This window comes from Ambystoma mexicanum, chromosome 1q (genome assembly GCF_040938575.1).
Source record: "Ambystoma mexicanum isolate Mex_15411 chromosome 1q, UKY_AmexF1_1, whole genome shotgun sequence".
Taxonomy (NCBI): Eukaryota; Metazoa; Chordata; class Amphibia; order Caudata; family Ambystomatidae; genus Ambystoma; species Ambystoma mexicanum.
This window is the reverse complement of record NC_090922.1, coordinates 592780602-592801750: the sequence shown is the minus strand read 5'-3', so window position 1 is coordinate 592801750 and position 21149 is coordinate 592780602. Positions and strand designations below refer to the sequence as shown.

The 21149-nt window shown below is 54.6% G+C and overlaps 23 non-coding genes across 23 annotated transcripts; all 23 read right to left on the bottom strand.

Moving 5' to 3' along the window:
* Nucleotides 1–670: 670 nt before the first annotated feature.
* LOC138564251 (U5 spliceosomal RNA) lies at nt 671–786 on the bottom strand. The gene has a single exon (XR_011300206.1). It is a non-coding gene; the product is annotated as a U5 spliceosomal RNA (small nuclear RNA).
* A 776-nt stretch (nt 787–1562) lies between these two features.
* LOC138564249 (U5 spliceosomal RNA) lies at nt 1563–1678 on the bottom strand. The gene has a single exon (XR_011300205.1). It is a non-coding gene; the product is annotated as a U5 spliceosomal RNA (small nuclear RNA).
* An 805-nt stretch (nt 1679–2483) lies between these two features.
* On the bottom strand, nt 2484–2599 carry LOC138564247 (U5 spliceosomal RNA). The gene has a single exon (XR_011300203.1). It is a non-coding gene; the product is annotated as a U5 spliceosomal RNA (small nuclear RNA).
* Nucleotides 2600–3404: 805 nt separating this feature from the next.
* On the bottom strand, nt 3405–3520 carry LOC138564246 (U5 spliceosomal RNA). The gene has a single exon (XR_011300202.1). It is a non-coding gene; the product is annotated as a U5 spliceosomal RNA (small nuclear RNA).
* Nucleotides 3521–4290: 770 nt separating this feature from the next.
* On the bottom strand, nt 4291–4406 carry LOC138564245 (U5 spliceosomal RNA). The gene has a single exon (XR_011300201.1). It is a non-coding gene; the product is annotated as a U5 spliceosomal RNA (small nuclear RNA).
* Nucleotides 4407–5182: 776 nt separating this feature from the next.
* LOC138564244 (U5 spliceosomal RNA) lies at nt 5183–5298 on the bottom strand. The gene has a single exon (XR_011300199.1). It is a non-coding gene; the product is annotated as a U5 spliceosomal RNA (small nuclear RNA).
* Nucleotides 5299–6103: 805 nt separating this feature from the next.
* LOC138564243 (U5 spliceosomal RNA) lies at nt 6104–6219 on the bottom strand. The gene has a single exon (XR_011300198.1). It is a non-coding gene; the product is annotated as a U5 spliceosomal RNA (small nuclear RNA).
* A 776-nt stretch (nt 6220–6995) lies between these two features.
* LOC138564242 (U5 spliceosomal RNA) lies at nt 6996–7111 on the bottom strand. Its single transcript, XR_011300197.1, has one exon. It is a non-coding gene; the product is annotated as a U5 spliceosomal RNA (small nuclear RNA).
* A 776-nt stretch (nt 7112–7887) lies between these two features.
* On the bottom strand, nt 7888–8003 carry LOC138565189 (U5 spliceosomal RNA). The gene has a single exon (XR_011301095.1). It is a non-coding gene; the product is annotated as a U5 spliceosomal RNA (small nuclear RNA).
* An 805-nt stretch (nt 8004–8808) lies between these two features.
* On the bottom strand, nt 8809–8924 carry LOC138564241 (U5 spliceosomal RNA). Its single transcript, XR_011300196.1, has one exon. It is a non-coding gene; the product is annotated as a U5 spliceosomal RNA (small nuclear RNA).
* Nucleotides 8925–9694: 770 nt separating this feature from the next.
* Nucleotides 9695–9810, bottom strand: LOC138564240 (U5 spliceosomal RNA). The gene has a single exon (XR_011300195.1). It is a non-coding gene; the product is annotated as a U5 spliceosomal RNA (small nuclear RNA).
* A 776-nt stretch (nt 9811–10586) lies between these two features.
* LOC138564239 (U5 spliceosomal RNA) lies at nt 10587–10702 on the bottom strand. The gene has a single exon (XR_011300194.1). It is a non-coding gene; the product is annotated as a U5 spliceosomal RNA (small nuclear RNA).
* An 805-nt stretch (nt 10703–11507) lies between these two features.
* LOC138564238 (U5 spliceosomal RNA) lies at nt 11508–11623 on the bottom strand. Its single transcript, XR_011300193.1, has one exon. It is a non-coding gene; the product is annotated as a U5 spliceosomal RNA (small nuclear RNA).
* Nucleotides 11624–12393: 770 nt separating this feature from the next.
* LOC138564236 (U5 spliceosomal RNA) lies at nt 12394–12509 on the bottom strand. Its single transcript, XR_011300191.1, has one exon. It is a non-coding gene; the product is annotated as a U5 spliceosomal RNA (small nuclear RNA).
* Nucleotides 12510–13285: 776 nt separating this feature from the next.
* On the bottom strand, nt 13286–13401 carry LOC138564235 (U5 spliceosomal RNA). Its single transcript, XR_011300190.1, has one exon. It is a non-coding gene; the product is annotated as a U5 spliceosomal RNA (small nuclear RNA).
* Nucleotides 13402–14177: 776 nt separating this feature from the next.
* Nucleotides 14178–14293, bottom strand: LOC138564234 (U5 spliceosomal RNA). The gene has a single exon (XR_011300189.1). It is a non-coding gene; the product is annotated as a U5 spliceosomal RNA (small nuclear RNA).
* Nucleotides 14294–15069: 776 nt separating this feature from the next.
* On the bottom strand, nt 15070–15185 carry LOC138564233 (U5 spliceosomal RNA). Its single transcript, XR_011300188.1, has one exon. It is a non-coding gene; the product is annotated as a U5 spliceosomal RNA (small nuclear RNA).
* Nucleotides 15186–15961: 776 nt separating this feature from the next.
* LOC138564232 (U5 spliceosomal RNA) lies at nt 15962–16077 on the bottom strand. The gene has a single exon (XR_011300187.1). It is a non-coding gene; the product is annotated as a U5 spliceosomal RNA (small nuclear RNA).
* An 805-nt stretch (nt 16078–16882) lies between these two features.
* On the bottom strand, nt 16883–16998 carry LOC138564231 (U5 spliceosomal RNA). The gene has a single exon (XR_011300186.1). It is a non-coding gene; the product is annotated as a U5 spliceosomal RNA (small nuclear RNA).
* A 770-nt stretch (nt 16999–17768) lies between these two features.
* LOC138564230 (U5 spliceosomal RNA) lies at nt 17769–17884 on the bottom strand. Its single transcript, XR_011300185.1, has one exon. It is a non-coding gene; the product is annotated as a U5 spliceosomal RNA (small nuclear RNA).
* Nucleotides 17885–18660: 776 nt separating this feature from the next.
* Nucleotides 18661–18776, bottom strand: LOC138564229 (U5 spliceosomal RNA). The gene has a single exon (XR_011300184.1). It is a non-coding gene; the product is annotated as a U5 spliceosomal RNA (small nuclear RNA).
* Nucleotides 18777–19552: 776 nt separating this feature from the next.
* LOC138564228 (U5 spliceosomal RNA) lies at nt 19553–19668 on the bottom strand. The gene has a single exon (XR_011300183.1). It is a non-coding gene; the product is annotated as a U5 spliceosomal RNA (small nuclear RNA).
* An 805-nt stretch (nt 19669–20473) lies between these two features.
* Nucleotides 20474–20589, bottom strand: LOC138564227 (U5 spliceosomal RNA). Its single transcript, XR_011300182.1, has one exon. It is a non-coding gene; the product is annotated as a U5 spliceosomal RNA (small nuclear RNA).
* Nucleotides 20590–21149: the final 560 nt, after the last annotated feature.

The following is a 21149-nucleotide window of genomic DNA, read 5'->3' as shown; positions in this document are numbered from 1 at the left end:
AGCGAATGGAGAATGCTATCGGGCTCCGAACCCGTGGCAGAATGACTTTATTTGCAAGCAATCCCATCCAAAGTCATGAAACCTGGCAGGGGATTGTGGGTATGCAAATTTCTCCAGACCGCAGGCCATGTGACATTGGCCAAAAGGCAGGCAGAGTCTGCCTTTGCCTGAGGACTCCCCTCGTTTACATAAGGTCTAGGGCTTCTGGGAGGCAGGCGTGAGATTTTCTTTTGGGCCCCAGAGATGGGGCTCCTCCCCCAGGATGTTGAAGAAGCAGCCCGCTCTCTCCTTTCTCAGGACACAGGGGTCATTTTCCGCCCTCACCCTGTCTTGCACGGGTGCTGGGCCTCCTGGGCTGCCAGCGGGCAAAGGACGGCGTTTGTCAGGCGTTCGTCAGCCGATCGGGGCCCGGGCCCAAACCCCTGCCCACTGGGGCCATATCCTCCTGGATGCTAGCTTGGAGCCAGCCTCTGCTGGCTCACCAGCAGGTGGCGACAGCAGCAAGCATTAGCTAAAGGCTCCCCCCTCTGGCTACCACTGCAAGGCATCAGCCTGGCTGTGCTGCGAGGACCCCTGCAAAGGCTGACTGACAGCTGGGGGGTGCAAGCCAACAGCTGAAAAGCAGGCTTTGCGCTTTCATTTGCTCTGTTTCTTTTTAACCAGCATAGGTAACCCTGCACTTGGCAGGGCTTCAAAAAATTGAGTGAAACTCTTTAATGTTCCTCTCCACGGAAATCTTTAGTAAAAGGCGAAAGATTTATTCGGTTTGAAGAGAAACCAGAGTATGCGCTCTAGTGGCCCCGACTGCGGCCGCAAAAAATGCAACACCTCACTAGCTCAGGGTGACTTAGTGAAGCAGTGCACACGATGACGCTTTTTGAGATGAAGCGAATGGAGAATGCTATCGGGCTCCGAACCCGTGGCAGAATGACTTTATTTGCAAGCAATCCCATCCAAAGTCATGAAACCTGGCAGGGGATTGTGGGTATGCAAATTTCTCCAGACCGCAGGCCATGTGACATTGGCCAAAAGGCAGGCAGAGTCTGCCTTTGCCTGAGGACTCCCCTCGTTTACATAAGGTCTAGGGCTTCTGGGAGGCAGGCGTGAGATTTTCTTTTGGGCCCCAGAGATGGGGCTCCTCCCCCAGGATGTTGAAGAAGCAGCCCGCTCTCTCCTTTCTCAGGACACAGGGATCATTTTCCGCCCTCACCCTGTCTTGCACGGGTGCTGGGCCTCCTGGGCTGCCAGCGGGCAAAGAACGGCGTTTGTCAGGCGTTCGTCAGCCGATCGGGGCCCGGGCCCAAACCCCTGCCCACTGGGGCCATATCCTCCTGGATGCTAGCTTGGAGCCAGCCTCTGCTGGCTCACCAGCAGGTGGCGACAGCAGCAAGCATTAGCTAAAGGCTCCCCCCTCTGGCTACCACTGCAAAGCATCAGCCTGGCTGTGCTGCGAGGACCCCTGCAAAGGCTGACTGACAGCTGGGGGGTGCAAGCCAACAGCTGAAAAGCAGGCTTTGCGCTTTCATTTGCTCTGTTTCTTTTTTTTTTTAACCAGCATAGGTAACCCTGCACTTGGCAGGGCTTCAAAAAATTGAGTGAAACTCTTTAATGTTCCTCTCCACGGAAATCTTTAGTAAAAGGCGAAAGATTTATTCGGTTTGAAGAGAAACCAGAGTATGCGCTCTAGTGGCCCCGACTGCGGCCGCAAAAAATGCAACACCTCACTAGCTCAGGGTGACTTAGTGAAGCAGTGCACACGATGACGCTTTTTGAGATGAAGCGAATGGAGAATGCTATCGGGCTCCGAACCCGTGGCAGAATGACTTTATTTGCAAGCAATCCCATCCAAAGTCATGAAACCTGGCAGGGGATTGTGGGTATGCAAATTTCTCCAGACCGCAGGCCATGTGACATTGGCCAAAAGGCAGGCAGAGTCTGCCTTTGCCTGAGGACTCCCCTCGTTTACATAAGGTCTAGGGCTTCTGGGAGGCAGGCGTGAGATTTTCTTTTGGGCCCCAGAGATGGGGCTCCTCCCCCAGGATGTTGAAAAAGCAGCCCGCTCTCTCCTTTCTCAGGACACAGGGGTCATTTTCCGCCCTCACCCTGTCTTGCACGGGTGCTGGGCCTCCTGGGCTGCCAGGTTCTTTTGCCCGCCAGGGCAAAGCCCGCCGGGCAAAGGACGGCGTTTGTCAGGCGTTCGTCAGCCGATCGGGGCCCGGGCCCAAACCCCTGCCCACTGGGGCCATATCCTCCTGGATGCTAGCTTGGAGCCAGCCTCTGCTGGCTCACCAGCAGGTGGCAACAGCAGCAAGCATTAGCTAAAGGCTCCCCCCTCTGGCTACCACTGCAAGGCATCAGCCTGGCTGTGCTGCGAGGACCCCTGCAAAGGCTGACTGACAGCTGGGGGGTGCAAGCCAACAGCTGAAAAGCAGGCTTTGCGCTTTCATTTGCTCTGTTTCTTTTTTTTTTTAACCAGCATAGGTAACCCTGCACTTGGCAGGGCTTCAAAAAATTGAGTGAAACTCTTTAATGTTCCTCTCCACGGAAATCTTTAGTAAAAGGCGAAAGATTTATTCGGTTTGAAGAGAAACCAGAGTATGCGCTCTAGTGGCCCCGACTGCGGCCGCAAAAAATGCAACACCTCACTAGCTCAGGGTGACTTAGTGAAGCAGTGCACACGATGACGCTTTTTGAGATGAAGCGAATGGAGAATGCTATCGGGCTCCGAACCCGTGGCAGAATGACTTTATTTGCAAGCAATCCCATCCAAAGTCATGAAACCTGGCAGGGGATTGTGGGTATGCAAATTTCTCCAGACCGCAGGCCATGTGACATTGGCCAAAAGGCAGGCAGAGTCTGCCTTTGCCTGAGGACTCCCCTCGTTTACATAAGGTCTAGGGCTTCTGGGAGGCAGGCGTGAGATTTTCTTTTGGGCCCCAGAGATGGGGCTCCTCCCCCAGGATGTTGAAAAAGCAGCCCGCTCTCTCCTTTCTCAGGACACAGGGGTCATTTTCCGCCCTCACCCTGTCTTGCACGGGTGCTGGGCCTCCTGGGCTGCCAGGTTCTTTTGCCCGCCAGGGCAAAGCCCGCCGGGCAAAGGACGGCGTTTGTCAGGCGTTTGTCAGCCGATCGGGGCCCGGGCCCAAACCCCTGCCCACTGGGGCCATATCCTCCTGGATGCTAGCTTGGAGCCAGCCTCTGCTGGCTCACCAGCAGGTGGCGACAGCAGCAAGCATTAGCTAAAGGCTCCCCCCTCTGGCTACCACTGCAAGGCATCAGCCTGGCTGTGCTGCGAGGACCCCTGCAAAGGCTGACTGACAGCTGGGGGGTGCAAGCCAACAGCTGAAAAGCAGGCTTTGCGCTTTCATTTGCTCTGTTTCTTTTTTTTTATAACCAGCATAGGTAACCCTGCACTTGGCAGGGCTTCAAAAAATTGAGTGAAACTCTTTAATGTTCCTCTCCACGGAAATCTTTAGTAAAAGGCGAAAGATTTATTCGGTTTGAAGAGAAACCAGAGTATGCGCTCTAGTGGCCCCGACTGCGGCCGCAAAAAATGCAACACCTCACTAGCTCAGGGTGACTTAGTGAAGCAGTGCACACAATGACGCTTTTTGAGATGAAGCGAATGGAGAATGCTATCGGGCTCCGAACCCGTGGCAGAATGACTTTATTTGCAAGCAATCCCATCCAAAGTCATGAAACCTGGCAGGGGATTGTGGGTATGCAAATTTCTCCAGACCGCAGGCCATGTGACATTGGCCAAAAGGCAGGCAGAGTCTGCCTTTGCCTGAGGACTCCCCTCGTTTACATAAGGTCTAGGGCTTCTGGGAGGCAGGCGTGAGATTTTCTTTTGGGCCCCAGAGATGGGGCTCCTCCCCCAGGATGTTGAAGAAGCAGCCCGCTCTCTCCTTTCTCAGGACACAGGGGTCATTTTCCGCCCTCACCCTGTCTTGCACGGGTGCTGGGCCTCCTGGGCTGCCAGCGGGCAAAGGACGGCGTTTGTCAGGCGTTCGTCAGCCGATCGGGGCCCGGGCCCAAACCCCTGCCCACTGGGGCCATATCCTCCTGGATGCTAGCTTGGAGCCAGCCTCTGCTGGCTCACCAGCAGGTGGCGACAGCAGCAAGCATTAGCTAAAGGCTCCCCCCTCTGGCTACCACTGCAAGGCATCAGCCTGGCTGTGCTGCGAGGACCCCTGCAAAGGCTGACTGACAGCTGGGGGGTGCAAGCCAACAGCTGAAAAGCAGGCTTTGCGCTTTCATTTGCTCTGTTTCTTTTTAACCAGCATAGGTAACCCTGCACTTGGCAGGGCTTCAAAAAATTGAGTGAAACTCTTTAATGTTCCTCTCCACGGAAATCTTTAGTAAAAGGCGAAAGATTTATTCGGTTTGAAGAGAAACCAGAGTATGCGCTCTAGTGGCCCCGACTGCGGCCGCAAAAAATGCAACACCTCACTAGCTCAGGGTGACTTAGTGAAGCAGTGCACACGATGACGCTTTTTGAGATGAAGCGAATGGAGAATGCTATCGGGCTCCGAACCCGTGGCAGAATGACTTTATTTGCAAGCAATCCCATCCAAAGTCATGAAACCTGGCAGGGGATTGTGGGTATGCAAATTTCTCCAGACCGCAGGCCATGTGACATTGGCCAAAAGGCAGGCAGAGTCTGCCTTTGCCTGAGGACTCCCCTCGTTTACATAAGGTCTAGGGCTTCTGGGAGGCAGGCGTGAGATTTTCTTTTGGGCCCCAGAGATGGGGCTCCTCCCCCAGGATGTTGAAGAAGCAGCCCGCTCTCTCCTTTCTCAGGACACAGGGATCATTTTCCGCCCTCACCCTGTCTTGCACGGGTGCTGGGCCTCCTGGGCTGCCAGCGGGCAAAGAACGGCGTTTGTCAGGCGTTCGTCAGCCGATCGGGGCCCGGGCCCAAACCCCTGCCCACTGGGGCCATATCCTCCTGGATGCTAGCTTGGAGCCAGCCTCTGCTGGCTCACCAGCAGGTGGCGACAGCAGCAAGCATTAGCTAAAGGCTCCCCCCTCTGGCTACCACTGCAAAGCATCAGCCTGGCTGTGCTGCGAGGACCCCTGCAAAGGCTGACTGACAGCTGGGGGGTGCAAGCCAACAGCTGAAAAGCAGGCTTTGCGCTTTCATTTGCTCTGTTTCTTTTTTTTTTTAACCAGCATAGGTAACCCTGCACTTGGCAGGGCTTCAAAAAATTGAGTGAAACTCTTTAATGTTCCTCTCCACGGAAATCTTTAGTAAAAGGCGAAAGATTTATTCGGTTTGAAGAGAAACCAGAGTATGCGCTCTAGTGGCCCCGACTGCGGCCGCAAAAAATGCAACACCTCACTAGCTCAGGGTGACTTAGTGAAGCAGTGCACACGATGACGCTTTTTGAGATGAAGCGAATGGAGAATGCTATCGGGCTCCGAACCCGTGGCAGAATGACTTTATTTGCAAGCAATCCCATCCAAAGTCATGAAACCTGGCAGGGGATTGTGGGTATGCAAATTTCTCCAGACCGCAGGCCATGTGACATTGGCCAAAAGGCAGGCAGAGTCTGCCTTTGCCTGAGGACTCCCCTCGTTTACATAAGGTCTAGGGCTTCTGGGAGGCAGGCGTGAGATTTTCTTTTGGGCCCCAGAGATGGGGCTCCTCCCCCAGGATGTTGAAAAAGCAGCCCGCTCTCTCCTTTCTCAGGACACAGGGGTCATTTTCCGCCCTCACCCTGTCTTGCACGGGTGCTGGGCCTCCTGGGCTGCCAGGTTCTTTTGCCCGCCAGGGCAAAGCCCGCCGGGCAAAGGACGGCGTTTGTCAGGCGTTCGTCAGCCGATCGGGGCCCGGGCCCAAACCCCTGCCCACTGGGGCCATATCCTCCTGGATGCTAGCTTGGAGCCAGCCTCTGCTGGCTCACCAGCAGGTGGCAACAGCAGCAAGCATTAGCTAAAGGCTCCCCCCTCTGGCTACCACTGCAAGGCATCAGCCTGGCTGTGCTGCGAGGACCCCTGCAAAGGCTGACTGACAGCTGGGGGGTGCAAGCCAACAGCTGAAAAGCAGGCTTTGCGCTTTTATTTGCTCTGTTTCTTTTTTTTTTTAACCAGCATAGGTAACCCTGCACTTGGCAGGGCTTCAAAAAATTGAGTGAAACTCTTTAATGTTCCTCTCCACGGAAATCTTTAGTAAAAGGCGAAAGATTTATTCGGTTTGAAGAGAAACCAGAGTATGCGCTCTAGTGGCCCCGACTGCGGCCGCAAAAAATGCAACACCTCACTAGCTCAGGGTGACTTAGTGAAGCAGTGCACACGATGACGCTTTTTGAGATGAAGCGAATGGAGAATGCTATCGGGCTCCGAACCCGTGGCAGAATGACTTTATTTGCAAGCAATCCCATCCAAAGTCATGAAACCTGGCAGGGGATTGTGGGTATGCAAATTTCTCCAGACCGCAGGCCATGTGACATTGGCCAAAAGGCAGGCAGAGTCTGCCTTTGCCTGAGGACTCCCCTCGTTTACATAAGGTCTAGGGCTTCTGGGAGGCAGGCGTGAGATTTTCTTTTGGGCCCCAGAGATGGGGCTCCTCCCCCAGGATGTTGAAAAAGCAGCCCGCTCTCTCCTTTCTCAGGACACAGGGGTCATTTTCCGCCCTCACCCTGTCTTGCACGGGTGCTGGGCCTCCTGGGCTGCCAGCGGGCAAAGAACGGCGTTTGTCAGGCGTTCGTCAGCCGATCGGGGCCCGGGCCCAAACCCCTGCCCACTGGGGCCATATCCTCCTGGATGCTAGCTTGGAGCCAGCCTCTGCTGGCTCACCAGCAGGTGGCGACAGCAGCAAGCATTAGCTAAAGGCTCCCCCCTCTGGCTACCACTGCAAAGCATCAGCCTGGCTGTGCTGCGAGGACCCCTGCAAAGGCTGACTGACAGCTGGGGGGTGCAAGCCAACAGCTGAAAAGCAGGCTTTGCGCTTTCATTTGCTCTGTTTCTTTTTTTTTTTAACCAGCATAGGTAACCCTGCACTTGGCAGGGCTTCAAAAAATTGAGTGAAACTCTTTAATGTTCCTCTCCACGGAAATCTTTAGTAAAAGGCGAAAGATTTATTCGGTTTGAAGAGAAACCAGAGTATGCGCTCTAGTGGCCCCGACTGCGGCCGCAAAAAATGCAACACCTCACTAGCTCAGGGTGACTTAGTGAAGCAGTGCACACGATGACGCTTTTTGAGATGAAGCGAATGGAGAATGCTATCGGGCTCCGAACCCGTGGCAGAATGACTTTATTTGCAAGCAATCCCATCCAAAGTCATGAAACCTGGCAGGGGATTGTGGGTATGCAAATTTCTCCAGACCGCAGGCCATGTGACATTGGCCAAAAGGCAGGCAGAGTCTGCCTTTGCCTGAGGACTCCCCTCGTTTACATAAGGTCTAGGGCTTCTGGGAGGCAGGCGTGAGATTTTCTTTTGGGCCCCAGAGATGGGGCTCCTCCCCCAGGATGTTGAAAAAGCAGCCCGCTCTCTCCTTTCTCAGGACACAGGGGTCATTTTCCGCCCTCACCCTGTCTTGCACGGGTGCTGGGCCTCCTGGGCTGCCAGCGGGCAAAGAACGGCGTTTGTCAGGCGTTCGTCAGCCGATCGGGGCCCGGGCCCAAACCCCTGCCCACTGGGGCCATATCCTCCTGGATGCTAGCTTGGAGCCAGCCTCTGCTGGCTCACCAGCAGGTGGCGACAGCAGCAAGCATTAGCTAAAGGCTCCCCCCTCTGGCTACCACTGCAAAGCATCAGCCTGGCTGTGCTGCGAGGACCCCTGCAAAGGCTGACTGACAGCTGGGGGGTGCAAGCCAACAGCTGAAAAGCAGGCTTTGCGCTTTCATTTGCTCTGTTTCTTTTTTTTTTTAACCAGCATAGGTAACCCTGCACTTGGCAGGGCTTCAAAAAATTGAGTGAAACTCTTTAATGTTCCTCTCCACGGAAATCTTTAGTAAAAGGCGAAATATTTATTCGGTTTGAAGAGAAACCAGAGTATGCGCTCTAGTGGCCCCGACTGCGGCCGCAAAAAATGCAACACCTCACTAGCTCAGGGTGACTTAGTGAAGCAGTGCACACGATGACGCTTTTTGAGATGAAGCGAATGGAGAATGCTATCGGGCTCCGAACCCGTGGCAGAATGACTTTATTTGCAAGCAATCCCATCCAAAGTCATGAAACCTGGCAGGGGATTGTGGGTATGCAAATTTCTCCAGACCGCAGGCCATGTGACATTGGCCAAAAGGCAGGCAGAGTCTGCCTTTGCCTGAGGACTCCCCTCGTTTACATAAGGTATAGGGCTTCTGGGAGGCAGGCGTGAGATTTTCTTTTGGGCCCCAGAGATGGGGCTCCTCCCCCAGGATGTTGAAAAAGCAGCCCGCTCTCTCCTTTCTCAGGACACAGGGGTCATTTTCCGCCCTCACCCTGTCTTGCACGGGTGCTGGGCCTCCTGGGCTGCCAGGTTCTTTTGCCCGCCAGGGCAAAGCCCGCCGGGCAAAGGACGGCGTTTGTCAGGCGTTTGTCAGCCGATCGGGGCCCGGGCCCAAACCCCTGCCCACTGGGGCCATATCCTCCTGGATGCTAGCTTGGAGCCAGCCTCTGCTGGCTCACCAGCAGGTGGCGACAGCAGCAAGCATTAGCTAAAGGCTCCCCCCTCTGGCTACCACTGCAAGGCATCAGCCTGGCTGTGCTGCGAGGACCCCTGCAAAGGCTGACTGACAGCTGGGGGGTGCAAGCCAACAGCTGAAAAGCAGGCTTTGCGCTTTCATTTGCTCTGTTTCTTTTTTTTTATAACCAGCATAGGTAACCCTGCACTTGGCAGGGCTTCAAAAAATTGAGTGAAACTCTTTAATGTTCCTCTCCACGGAAATCTTTAGTAAAAGGCGAAAGATTTATTCGGTTTGAAGAGAAACCAGAGTATGCGCTCTAGTGGCCCCGACTGCGGCCGCAAAAAATGCAACACCTCACTAGCTCAGGGTGACTTAGTGAAGCAGTGCACACAATGACGCTTTTTGAGATGAAGCGAATGGAGAATGCTATCGGGCTCCGAACCCGTGGCAGAATGACTTTATTTGCAAGCAATCCCATCCAAAGTCATGAAACCTGGCAGGGGATTGTGGGTATGCAAATTTCTCCAGACCGCAGGCCATGTGACATTGGCCAAAAGGCAGGCAGAGTCTGCCTTTGCCTGAGGACTCCCCTCGTTTACATAAGGTCTAGGGCTTCTGGGAGGCAGGCGTGAGATTTTCTTTTGGGCCCCAGAGATGGGGCTCCTCCCCCAGGATGTTGAAGAAGCAGCCCGCTCTCTCCTTTCTCAGGACACAGGGGTCATTTTCCGCCCTCACCCTGTCTTGCACGGGTGCTGGGCCTCCTGGGCTGCCAGCGGGCAAAGGACGGCGTTTGTCAGGCGTTCGTCAGCCGATCGGGGCCCGGGCCCAAACCCCTGCCCACTGGGGCCATATCCTCCTGGATGCTAGCTTGGAGCCAGCCTCTGCTGGCTCACCAGCAGGTGGCGACAGCAGCAAGCATTAGCTAAAGGCTCCCCCCTCTGGCTACCACTGCAAGGCATCAGCCTGGCTGTGCTGCGAGGACCCCTGCAAAGGCTGACTGACAGCTGGGGGGTGCAAGCCAACAGCTGAAAAGCAGGCTTTGCGCTTTCATTTGCTCTGTTTCTTTTTAACCAGCATAGGTAACCCTGCACTTGGCAGGGCTTCAAAAAATTGAGTGAAACTCTTTAATGTTCCTCTCCACGGAAATCTTTAGTAAAAGGCGAAAGATTTATTCGGTTTGAAGAGAAACCAGAGTATGCGCTCTAGTGGCCCCGACTGCGGCCGCAAAAAATGCAACACCTCACTAGCTCAGGGTGACTTAGTGAAGCAGTGCACACGATGACGCTTTTTGAGATGAAGCGAATGGAGAATGCTATCGGGCTCCGAACCCGTGGCAGAATGACTTTATTTGCAAGCAATCCCATCCAAAGTCATGAAACCTGGCAGGGGATTGTGGGTATGCAAATTTCTCCAGACCGCAGGCCATGTGACATTGGCCAAAAGGCAGGCAGAGTCTGCCTTTGCCTGAGGACTCCCCTCGTTTACATAAGGTCTAGGGCTTCTGGGAGGCAGGCGTGAGATTTTCTTTTGGGCCCCAGAGATGGGGCTCCTCCCCCAGGATGTTGAAGAAGCAGCCCGCTCTCTCCTTTCTCAGGACACAGGGATCATTTTCCGCCCTCACCCTGTCTTGCACGGGTGCTGGGCCTCCTGGGCTGCCAGCGGGCAAAGAACGGCGTTTGTCAGGCGTTCGTCAGCCGATCGGGGCCCGGGCCCAAACCCCTGCCCACTGGGGCCATATCCTCCTGGATGCTAGCTTGGAGCCAGCCTCTGCTGGCTCACCAGCAGGTGGCGACAGCAGCAAGCATTAGCTAAAGGCTCCCCCCTCTGGCTACCACTGCAAAGCATCAGCCTGGCTGTGCTGCGAGGACCCCTGCAAAGGCTGACTGACAGCTGGGGGGTGCAAGCCAACAGCTGAAAAGCAGGCTTTGCGCTTTCATTTGCTCTGTTTCTTTTTTTTTTTAACCAGCATAGGTAACCCTGCACTTGGCAGGGCTTCAAAAAATTGAGTGAAACTCTTTAATGTTCCTCTCCACGGAAATCTTTAGTAAAAGGCGAAAGATTTATTCGGTTTGAAGAGAAACCAGAGTATGCGCTCTAGTGGCCCCGACTGCGGCCGCAAAAAATGCAACACCTCACTAGCTCAGGGTGACTTAGTGAAGCAGTGCACACGATGACGCTTTTTGAGATGAAGCGAATGGAGAATGCTATCGGGCTCCGAACCCGTGGCAGAATGACTTTATTTGCAAGCAATCCCATCCAAAGTCATGAAACCTGGCAGGGGATTGTGGGTATGCAAATTTCTCCAGACCGCAGGCCATGTGACATTGGCCAAAAGGCAGGCAGAGTCTGCCTTTGCCTGAGGACTCCCCTCGTTTACATAAGGTCTAGGGCTTCTGGGAGGCAGGCGTGAGATTTTCTTTTGGGCCCCAGAGATGGGGCTCCTCCCCCAGGATGTTGAAAAAGCAGCCCGCTCTCTCCTTTCTCAGGACACAGGGGTCATTTTCCGCCCTCACCCTGTCTTGCACGGGTGCTGGGCCTCCTGGGCTGCCAGGTTCTTTTGCCCGCCAGGGCAAAGCCCGCCGGGCAAAGGACGGCGTTTGTCAGGCGTTTGTCAGGCGATCGGGGCCCGGGCCCAAACCCCTGCCCACTGGGGCCATATCCTCCTGGATGCTAGCTTGGAGCCAGCTTCTGCTGGCTCACCAGCAGGTGGCGACAGCAGCAAGCATTAGCTAAAGGCTCCCCCCTCTGGCTACCACTGCAAGGCATCAGCCTGGCTGTGCTGCGAGGACCCCTGCAAAGGCTGACTGACAGCTGGGGGGTGCAAGCCAACAGCTGAAAAGCAGGCTTTGCGCTTTCATTTGCTCTGTTTCTTTTTTTTTATAACCAGCATAGGTAACCCTGCACTTGGCAGGGCTTCAAAAAATTGAGTGAAACTCTTTAATGTTCCTCTCCACGGAAATCTTTAGTAAAAGGCGAAAGATTTATTCGGTTTGAAGAGAAACCAGAGTATGCGCTCTAGTGGCCCCGACTGCGGCCGCAAAAAATGCAACACCTCACTAGCTCAGGGTGACTTAGTGAAGCAGTGCACACAATGACGCTTTTTGAGATGAAGCGAATGGAGAATGCTATCGGGCTCCGAACCCGTGGCAGAATGACTTTATTTGCAAGCAATCCCATCCAAAGTCATGAAACCTGGCAGGGGATTGTGGGTATGCAAATTTCTCCAGACCGCAGGCCATGTGACATTGGCCAAAAGGCAGGCAGAGTCTGCCTTTGCCTGAGGACTCCCCTCGTTTACATAAGGTCTAGGGCTTCTGGGAGGCAGGCGTGAGATTTTCTTTTGGGCCCCAGAGATGGGGCTCCTCCCCCAGGATGTTGAAGAAGCAGCCCGCTCTCTCCTTTCTCAGGACACAGGGGTCATTTTCCGCCCTCACCCTGTCTTGCACGGGTGCTGGGCCTCCTGGGCTGCCAGCGGGCAAAGGACGGCGTTTGTCAGGCGTTCGTCAGCCGATCGGGGCCCGGGCCCAAACCCCTGCCCACTGGGGCCATATCCTCCTGGATGCTAGCTTGGAGCCAGCCTCTGCTGGCTCACCAGCAGGTGGCGACAGCAGCAAGCATTAGCTAAAGGCTCCCCCCTCTGGCTACCACTGCAAGGCATCAGCCTGGCTGTGCTGCGAGGACCCCTGCAAAGGCTGACTGACAGCTGGGGGGTGCAAGCCAACAGCTGAAAAGCAGGCTTTGCGCTTTCATTTGCTCTGTTTCTTTTTAACCAGCATAGGTAACCCTGCACTTGGCAGGGCTTCAAAAAATTGAGTGAAACTCTTTAATGTTCCTCTCCACGGAAATCTTTAGTAAAAGGCGAAAGATTTATTCGGTTTGAAGAGAAACCAGAGTATGCGCTCTAGTGGCCCCGACTGCGGCCGCAAAAAATGCAACACCTCACTAGCTCAGGGTGACTTAGTGAAGCAGTGCACACGATGACGCTTTTTGAGATGAAGCGAATGGAGAATGCTATCGGGCTCCGAACCCGTGGCAGAATGACTTTATTTGCAAGCAATCCCATCCAAAGTCATGAAACCTGGCAGGGGATTGTGGGTATGCAAATTTCTCCAGACCGCAGGCCATGTGACATTGGCCAAAAGGCAGGCAGAGTCTGCCTTTGCCTGAGGACTCCCCTCGTTTACATAAGGTCTAGGGCTTCTGGGAGGCAGGCGTGAGATTTTCTTTTGGGCCCCAGAGATGGGGCTCCTCCCCCAGGATGTTGAAGAAGCAGCCCGCTCTCTCCTTTCTCAGGACACAGGGATCATTTTCCGCCCTCACCCTGTCTTGCACGGGTGCTGGGCCTCCTGGGCTGCCAGCGGGCAAAGAACGGCGTTTGTCAGGCGTTCGTCAGCCGATCGGGGCCCGGGCCCAAACCCCTGCCCACTGGGGCCATATCCTCCTGGATGCTAGCTTGGAGCCAGCCTCTGCTGGCTCACCAGCAGGTGGCGACAGCAGCAAGCATTAGCTAAAGGCTCCCCCCTCTGGCTACCACTGCAAGGCATCAGCCTGGCTGTGCTGCGAGGACCCCTGCAAAGGCTGACTGACAGCTGGGGGGTGCAAGCCAACAGCTGAAAAGCAGGCTTTGCGCTTTTATTTGCTCTGTTTCTTTTTTTTTTTAACCAGCATAGGTAACCCTGCACTTGGCAGGGCTTCAAAAAATTGAGTGAAACTCTTTAATGTTCCTCTCCACGGAAATCTTTAGTAAAAGGCGAAAGATTTATTCGGTTTGAAGAGAAACCAGAGTATGCGCTCTAGTGGCCCCGACTGCGGCCGCAAAAAATGCAACACCTCACTAGCTCAGGGTGACTTAGTGAAGCAGTGCACACGATGACGCTTTTTGAGATGAAGCGAATGGAGAATGCTATCGGGCTCCGAACCCGTGGCAGAATGACTTTATTTGCAAGCAATCCCATCCAAAGTCATGAAACCTGGCAGGGGATTGTGGGTATGCAAATTTCTCCAGACCGCAGGCCATGTGACATTGGCCAAAAGGCAGGCAGAGTCTGCCTTTGCCTGAGGACTCCCCTCGTTTACATAAGGTCTAGGGCTTCTGGGAGGCAGGCGTGAGATTTTCTTTTGGGCCCCAGAGATGGGGCTCCTCCCCCAGGATGTTGAAAAAGCAGCCCGCTCTCTCCTTTCTCAGGACACAGGGGTCATTTTCCGCCCTCACCCTGTCTTGCACGGGTGCTGGGCCTCCTGGGCTGCCAGCGGGCAAAGAACGGCGTTTGTCAGGCGTTCGTCAGCCGATCGGGGCCCGGGCCCAAACCCCTGCCCACTGGGGCCATATCCTCCTGGATGCTAGCTTGGAGCCAGCCTCTGCTGGCTCACCAGCAGGTGGCGACAGCAGCAAGCATTAGCTAAAGGCTCCCCCCTCTGGCTACCACTGCAAAGCATCAGCCTGGCTGTGCTGCGAGGACCCCTGCAAAGGCTGACTGACAGCTGGGGGGTGCAAGCCAACAGCTGAAAAGCAGGCTTTGCGCTTTCATTTGCTCTGTTTCTTTTTTTTTTTAACCAGCATAGGTAACCCTGCACTTGGCAGGGCTTCAAAAAATTGAGTGAAACTCTTTAATGTTCCTCTCCACGGAAATCTTTAGTAAAAGGCGAAAGATTTATTCGGTTTGAAGAGAAACCAGAGTATGCGCTCTAGTGGCCCCGACTGCGGCCGCAAAAAATGCAACACCTCACTAGCTCAGGGTGACTTAGTGAAGCAGTGCACACGATGACGCTTTTTGAGATGAAGCGAATGGAGAATGCTATCGGGCTCCGAACCCGTGGCAGAATGACTTTATTTGCAAGCAATCCCATCCAAAGTCATGAAACCTGGCAGGGGATTGTGGGTATGCAAATTTCTCCAGACCGCAGGCCATGTGACATTGGCCAAAAGGCAGGCAGAGTCTGCCTTTGCCTGAGGACTCCCCTCGTTTACATAAGGTCTAGGGCTTCTGGGAGGCAGGCGTGAGATTTTCTTTTGGGCCCCAGAGATGGGGCTCCTCCCCCAGGATGTTGAAAAAGCAGCCCGCTCTCTCCTTTCTCAGGACACAGGGGTCATTTTCCGCCCTCACCCTGTCTTGCACGGGTGCTGGGCCTCCTGGGCTGCCAGCGGGCAAAGAACGGCGTTTGTCAGGCGTTCGTCAGCCGATCGGGGCCCGGGCCCAAACCCCTGCCCACTGGGGCCATATCCTCCTGGATGCTAGCTTGGAGCCAGCCTCTGCTGGCTCACCAGCAGGTGGCGACAGCAGCAAGCATTAGCTAAAGGCTCCCCCCTCTGGCTACCACTGCAAAGCATCAGCCTGGCTGTGCTGCGAGGACCCCTGCAAAGGCTGACTGACAGCTGGGGGGTGCAAGCCAACAGCTGAAAAGCAGGCTTTGCGCTTTCATTTGCTCTGTTTCTTTTTTTTTTTAACCAGCATAGGTAACCCTGCACTTGGCAGGGCTTCAAAAAATTGAGTGAAACTCTTTAATGTTCCTCTCCACGGAAATCTTTAGTAAAAGGCGAAAGATTTATTCGGTTTGAAGAGAAACCAGAGTATGCGCTCTAGTGGCCCCGACTGCGGCCGCAAAAAATGCAACACCTCACTAGCTCAGGGTGACTTAGTGAAGCAGTGCACACGATGACGCTTTTTGAGATGAAGCGAATGGAGAATGCTATCGGGCTCCGAACCCGTGGCAGAATGACTTTATTTGCAAGCAATCCCATCCAAAGTCATGAAACCTGGCAGGGGATTGTGGGTATGCAAATTTCTCCAGACCGCAGGCCATGTGACATTGGCCAAAAGGCAGGCAGAGTCTGCCTTTGCCTGAGGACTCCCCTCGTTTACATAAGGTCTAGGGCTTCTGGGAGGCAGGCGTGAGATTTTCTTTTGGGCCCCAGAGATGGGGCTCCTCCCCCAGGATGTTGAAAAAGCAGCCCGCTCTCTCCTTTCTCAGGACACAGGGGTCATTTTCCGCCCTCACCCTGTCTTGCACGGGTGCTGGGCCTCCTGGGCTGCCAGCGGGCAAAGAACGGCGTTTGTCAGGCGTTCGTCAGCCGATCGGGGCCCGGGCCCAAACCCCTGCCCACTGGGGCCATATCCTCCTGGATGCTAGCTTGGAGCCAGCCTCTGCTGGCTCACCAGCAGGTGGCGACAGCAGCAAGCATTAGCTAAAGGCTCCCCCCTCTGGCTACCACTGCAAAGCATCAGCCTGGCTGTGCTGCGAGGACCCCTGCAAAGGCTGACTGACAGCTGGGGGGTGCAAGCCAACAGCTGAAAAGCAGGCTTTGCGCTTTCATTTGCTCTGTTTCTTTTTTTTTTTAACCAGCATAGGTAACCCTGCACTTGGCAGGGCTTCAAAAAATTGAGTGAAACTCTTTAATGTTCCTCTCCACGGAAATCTTTAGTAAAAGGCGAAAGATTTATTCGGTTTGAAGAGAAACCAGAGTATGCGCTCTAGTGGCCCCGACTGCGGCCGCAAAAAATGCAACACCTCACTAGCTCAGGGTGACTTAGTGAAGCAGTGCACACGATGACGCTTTTTGAGATGAAGCGAATGGAGAATGCTATCGGGCTCCGAACCCGTGGCAGAATGACTTTATTTGCAAGCAATCCCATCCAAAGTCATGAAACCTGGCAGGGGATTGTGGGTATGCAAATTTCTCCAGACCGCAGGCCATGTGACATTGGCCAAAAGGCAGGCAGAGTCTGCCTTTGCCTGAGGACTCCCCTCGTTTACATAAGGTCTAGGGCTTCTGGGAGGCAGGCGTGAGATTTTCTTTTGGGCCCCAGAGATGGGGCTCCTCCCCCAGGATGTTGAAAAAGCAGCCCGCTCTCTCCTTTCTCAGGACACAGGGGTCATTTTCCGCCCTCACCCTGTCTTGCACGGGTGCTGGGCCTCCTGGGCTGCCAGGTTCTTTTGCCCGCCAGGGCAAAGCCCGCCGGGCAAAGGACGGCGTTTGTCAGGCGTTTGTCAGCCGATCGGGGCCCGGGCCCAAACCCCTGCCCACTGGGGCCATATCCTCCTGGATGCTAGCTTGGAGCCAGCCTCTGCTGGCTCACCAGCAGGTGGCGACAGCAGCAAGCATTAGCTAAAGGCTCCCCCCTCTGGCTACCACTGCAAGGCATCAGCCTGGCTGTGCTGCGAGGACCCCTGCAAAGGCTGACTGACAGCTGGGGGGTGCAAGCCAACAGCTGAAAAGCAGGCTTTGCGCTTTCATTTGCTCTGTTTCTTTTTTTTTATAACCAGCATAGGTAACCCTGCACTTGGCAGGGCTTCAAAAAATTGAGTGAAACTCTTTAATGTTCCTCTCCACGGAAATCTTTAGTAAAAGGCGAAAGATTTATTCGGTTTGAAGAGAAACCAGAGTATGCGCTCTAGTGGCCCCGACTGCGGCCGCAAAAAATGCAACACCTCACTAGCTCAGGGTGACTTAGTGAAGCAGTGCACACAATGACGCTTTTTGAGATGAAGCGAATGGAGAATGCTATCGGGCTCCGAACCCGTGGCAGAATGACTTTATTTGCAAGCAATCCCATCCAAAGTCATGAAACCTGGCAGGGGATTGTGGGTATGCAAATTTCTCCAGACCGCAGGCCATGTGACATTGGCCAAAAGGCAGGCAGAGTCTGCCTTTGCCTGAGGACTCCCCTCGTTTACATAAGGTCTAGGGCTTCTGGGAGGCAGGCGTGAGATTTTCTTTTGGGCCCCAGAGATGGGGCTCCTCCCCCAGGATGTTGAAGAAGCAGCCCGCTCTCTCCTTTCTCAGGACACAGGGGTCATTTTCCGCCCTCACCCTGTCTTGCACGGGTGCTGGGCCTCCTGGGCTGCCAGCGGGCAAAGGACGGCGTTTGTCAGGCGTTCGTCAGCCGATCGGGGCCCGGGCCCAAACCCCTGCCCACTGGGGCCATATCCTCCTGGATGCTAGCTTGGAGCCAGCCTCTGCTGGCTCACCAGCAGGTGGCGACAGCAGCAAGCATTAGCTAAAGGCTCCCCCCTCTGGCTACCACTGCAAGGCATCAGCCTGGCTGTGCTGCGAGGACCCCTGCAAAGGCTGACTGACAGCTGGGGGGTGCAAGCCAACAGCTGAAAAGCAGGCTTTGCGCTTTCATTTGCTCTGTTTCTTTTTAACCAGCATAGGTAACCCTGCACTTGGCAGGGCTTCAAAAAATTGAGTGAAACTCTTTAATGTTCCTCTCCACGGAAATCTTTAGTAAAAGGCGAAAGATTTATTCGGTTTGAAGAGAAACCAGAGTATGCGCTCTAGTGGCCCCGACTGCGGCCGCAAAAAATGCAACACCTCACTAGCTCAGGGTGACTTAGTGAAGCAGTGCACACGATGACGCTTTTTGAGATGAAGCGAATGGAGAATGCTATCGGGCTCCGAACCCGTGGCAGAATGACTTTATTTGCAAGCAATCCCATCCAAAGTCATGAAACCTGGCAGGGGATTGTGGGTATGCAAATTTCTCCAGACCGCAGGCCATGTGACATTGGCCAAAAGGCAGGCAGAGTCTGCCTTTGCCTGAGGACTCCCCTCGTTTACATAAGGTCTAGGGCTTCTGGGAGGCAGGCGTGAGATTTTCTTTTGGGCCCCAGAGATGGGGCTCCTCCCCCAGGATGTTGAAGAAGCAGCCCGCTCTCTCCTTTCTCAGGACACAGGGATCATTTTCCGCCCTCACCCTGTCTTGCACGGGTGCTGGGCCTCCTGGGCTGCCAGCGGGCAAAGAACGGCGTTTGTCAGGCGTTCGTCAGCCGATCGGGGCCCGGGCCCAAACCCCTGCCCACTGGGGCCATATCCTCCTGGATGCTAGCTTGGAGCCAGCCTCTGCTGGCTCACCAGCAGGTGGCGACAGCAGCAAGCATTAGCTAAAGGCTCCCCCCTCTGGCTACCACTGCAAAGCATCAGCCTGGCTGTGCTGCGAGGACCCCTGCAAAGGCTGACTGACAGCTGGGGGGTGCAAGCCAACAGCTGAAAAGCAGGCTTTGCGCTTTCATTTGCTCTGTTTCTTTTTTTTTTTAACCAGCATAGGTAACCCTGCACTTGGCAGGGCTTCAAAAAATTGAGTGAAACTCTTTAATGTTCCTCTCCACGGAAATCTTTAGTAAAAGGCGAAAGATTTATTCGGTTTGAAGAGAAACCAGAGTATGCGCTCTAGTGGCCCCGACTGCGGCCGCAAAAAATGCAACACCTCACTAGCTCAGGGTGACTTAGTGAAGCAGTGCACACGATGACGCTTTTTGAGATGAAGCGAATGGAGAATGCTATCGGGCTCCGAACCCGTGGCAGAATGACTTTATTTGCAAGCAATCCCATCCAAAGTCATGAAACCTGGCAGGGGATTGTGGGTATGCAAATTTCTCCAGACCGCAGGCCATGTGACATTGGCCAAAAGGCAGGCAGAGTCTGCCTTTGCCTGAGGACTCCCCTCGTTTACATAAGGTCTAGGGCTTCTGGGAGGCAGGCGTGAGATTTTCTTTTGGGCCCCAGAGATGGGGCTCCTCCCCCAGGATGTTGAAAAAGCAGCCCGCTCTCTCCTTTCTCAGGACACAGGGGTCATTTTCCGCCCTCACCCTGTCTTGCACGGGTGCTGGGCCTCCTGGGCTGCCAGCGGGCAAAGAACGGCGTTTGTCAGGCGTTCGTCAGCCGATCGGGGCCCGGGCCCAAACCCCTGCCCACTGGGGCCATATCCTCCTGGATGCTAGCTTGGAGCCAGCCTCTGCTGGCTCACCAGCAGGTGGCGACAGCAGCAAGCATTAGCTAAAGGCTCCCCCCTCTGGCTACCACTGCAAAGCATCAGCCTGGCTGTGCTGCGAGGACCCCTGCAAAGGCTGACTGACAGCTGGGGGGTGCAAGCCAACAGCTGAAAAGCAGGCTTTGCGCTTTCATTTGCTCTGTTTCTTTTTTTTTTTAACCAGCATAGGTAACCCTGCACTTGGCAGGGCTTCAAAAAATTGAGTGAAACTCTTTAATGTTCCTCTCCACGGAAATCTTTAGTAAAAGGCGAAAGATTTATTCGGTTTGAAGAGAAACCAGAGTATGCGCTCTAGTGGCCCCGACTGCGGCCGCAAAAAATGCAACACCTCACTAGCTCAGGGTGACTTAGTGAAGCAGTGCACACGATGACGCTTTTTGAGATGAAGCGAATGGAGAATGCTATCGGGCTCCGAACCCGTGGCAGAATGACTTTATTTGCAAGCAATCCCATCCAAAGTCATGAAACCTGGCAGGGGATTGTGGGTATGCAAATTTCTCCAGACCGCAGGCCATGTGACATTGGCCAAAAGGCAGGCAGAGTCTGCCTTTGCCTGAGGACTCCCCTCGTTTACATAAGGTCTAGGGCTTCTGGGAGGCAGGCGTGAGATTTTCTTTTGGGCCCCAGAGATGGGGCTCCTCCCCCAGGATGTTGAAAAAGCAGCCCGCTCTCTCCTTTCTCAGGACACAGGGGTCATTTTCCGCCCTCACCCTGTCTTGCACGGGTGCTGGGCCTCCTGGGCTGCCAGGTTCTTTTGCCCGCCAGGGCAAAGCCCGCCGGGCAAAGGACGGCGTTTGTCAGGCGTTTGTCAGCCGATCGGGGCCCGGGCCCAAACCCCTGCCCACTGGGGCCATATCCTCCTGGATGCTAGCTTGGAGCCAGCCTCTGCTGGCTCACCAGCAGGTGGCGACAGCAGCAAGCATTAGCTAAAGGCTCCCCCCTCTGGCTACCACTGCAAGGCATCAGCCTGGCTGTGCTGCGAGGACCCCTGCAAAGGCTGACTGACAGCTGGGGGGTGCAAGCCAACAGCTGAAAAGCAGGCTTTGCGCTTTCATTTGCTCTGTTTCTTTTTTTTTATAACCAGCATAGGTAACCCTGCACTTGGCAGGGCTTCAAAAAATTGAGTGAAACTCTTTAATGTTCCTCTCCACGGAAATCTTTAGTAAAAGGCGAAAGATTTATTCGGTTTGAAGAGAAACCAGAGTATGCGCTCTAGTGGCCCCGACTGCGGCCGCAAAAAATGCAACACCTCACTAGCTCAGGGTGACTTAGTGAAGCAGTGCACACAATGACGCTTTTTGAGATGAAGCGAATGGAGAATGCTATCGGGCTCCGAACCCGTGGCAGAATGACTTTATTTGCAAGCAATCCCATCCAAAGTCATGAAACCTGGCAGGGGATTGTGGGTATGCAAATTTCTCCAGACCGCAGGCCATGTGACATTGGCCAAAAGGCAGGCAGAGTCTGCCTTTGCCTGAGGACTCCCCTCGTTTACATAAGGTCTAGGGCTTCTGGGAGGCAGGCGTGAGATTTTCTTTTGGGCCCCAGAGATGGGGCTCCTCCCCCAGGATGTTGAAGAAGCAGCCCGCTCTCTCCTTTCTCAGGACACAGGGGTCATTTTCCGCCCTCACCCTGTCTTGCACGGGTGCTGGGCCTCCTGGGCTGCCAGCGGGCAAAGGACGGCGTTTGTCAGGCGTTCGTCAGCCGATCGGGGCCCGGGCCCAAACCCCTGCCCACTGGGGCCATATCCTCCTGGATGCTAGCTTG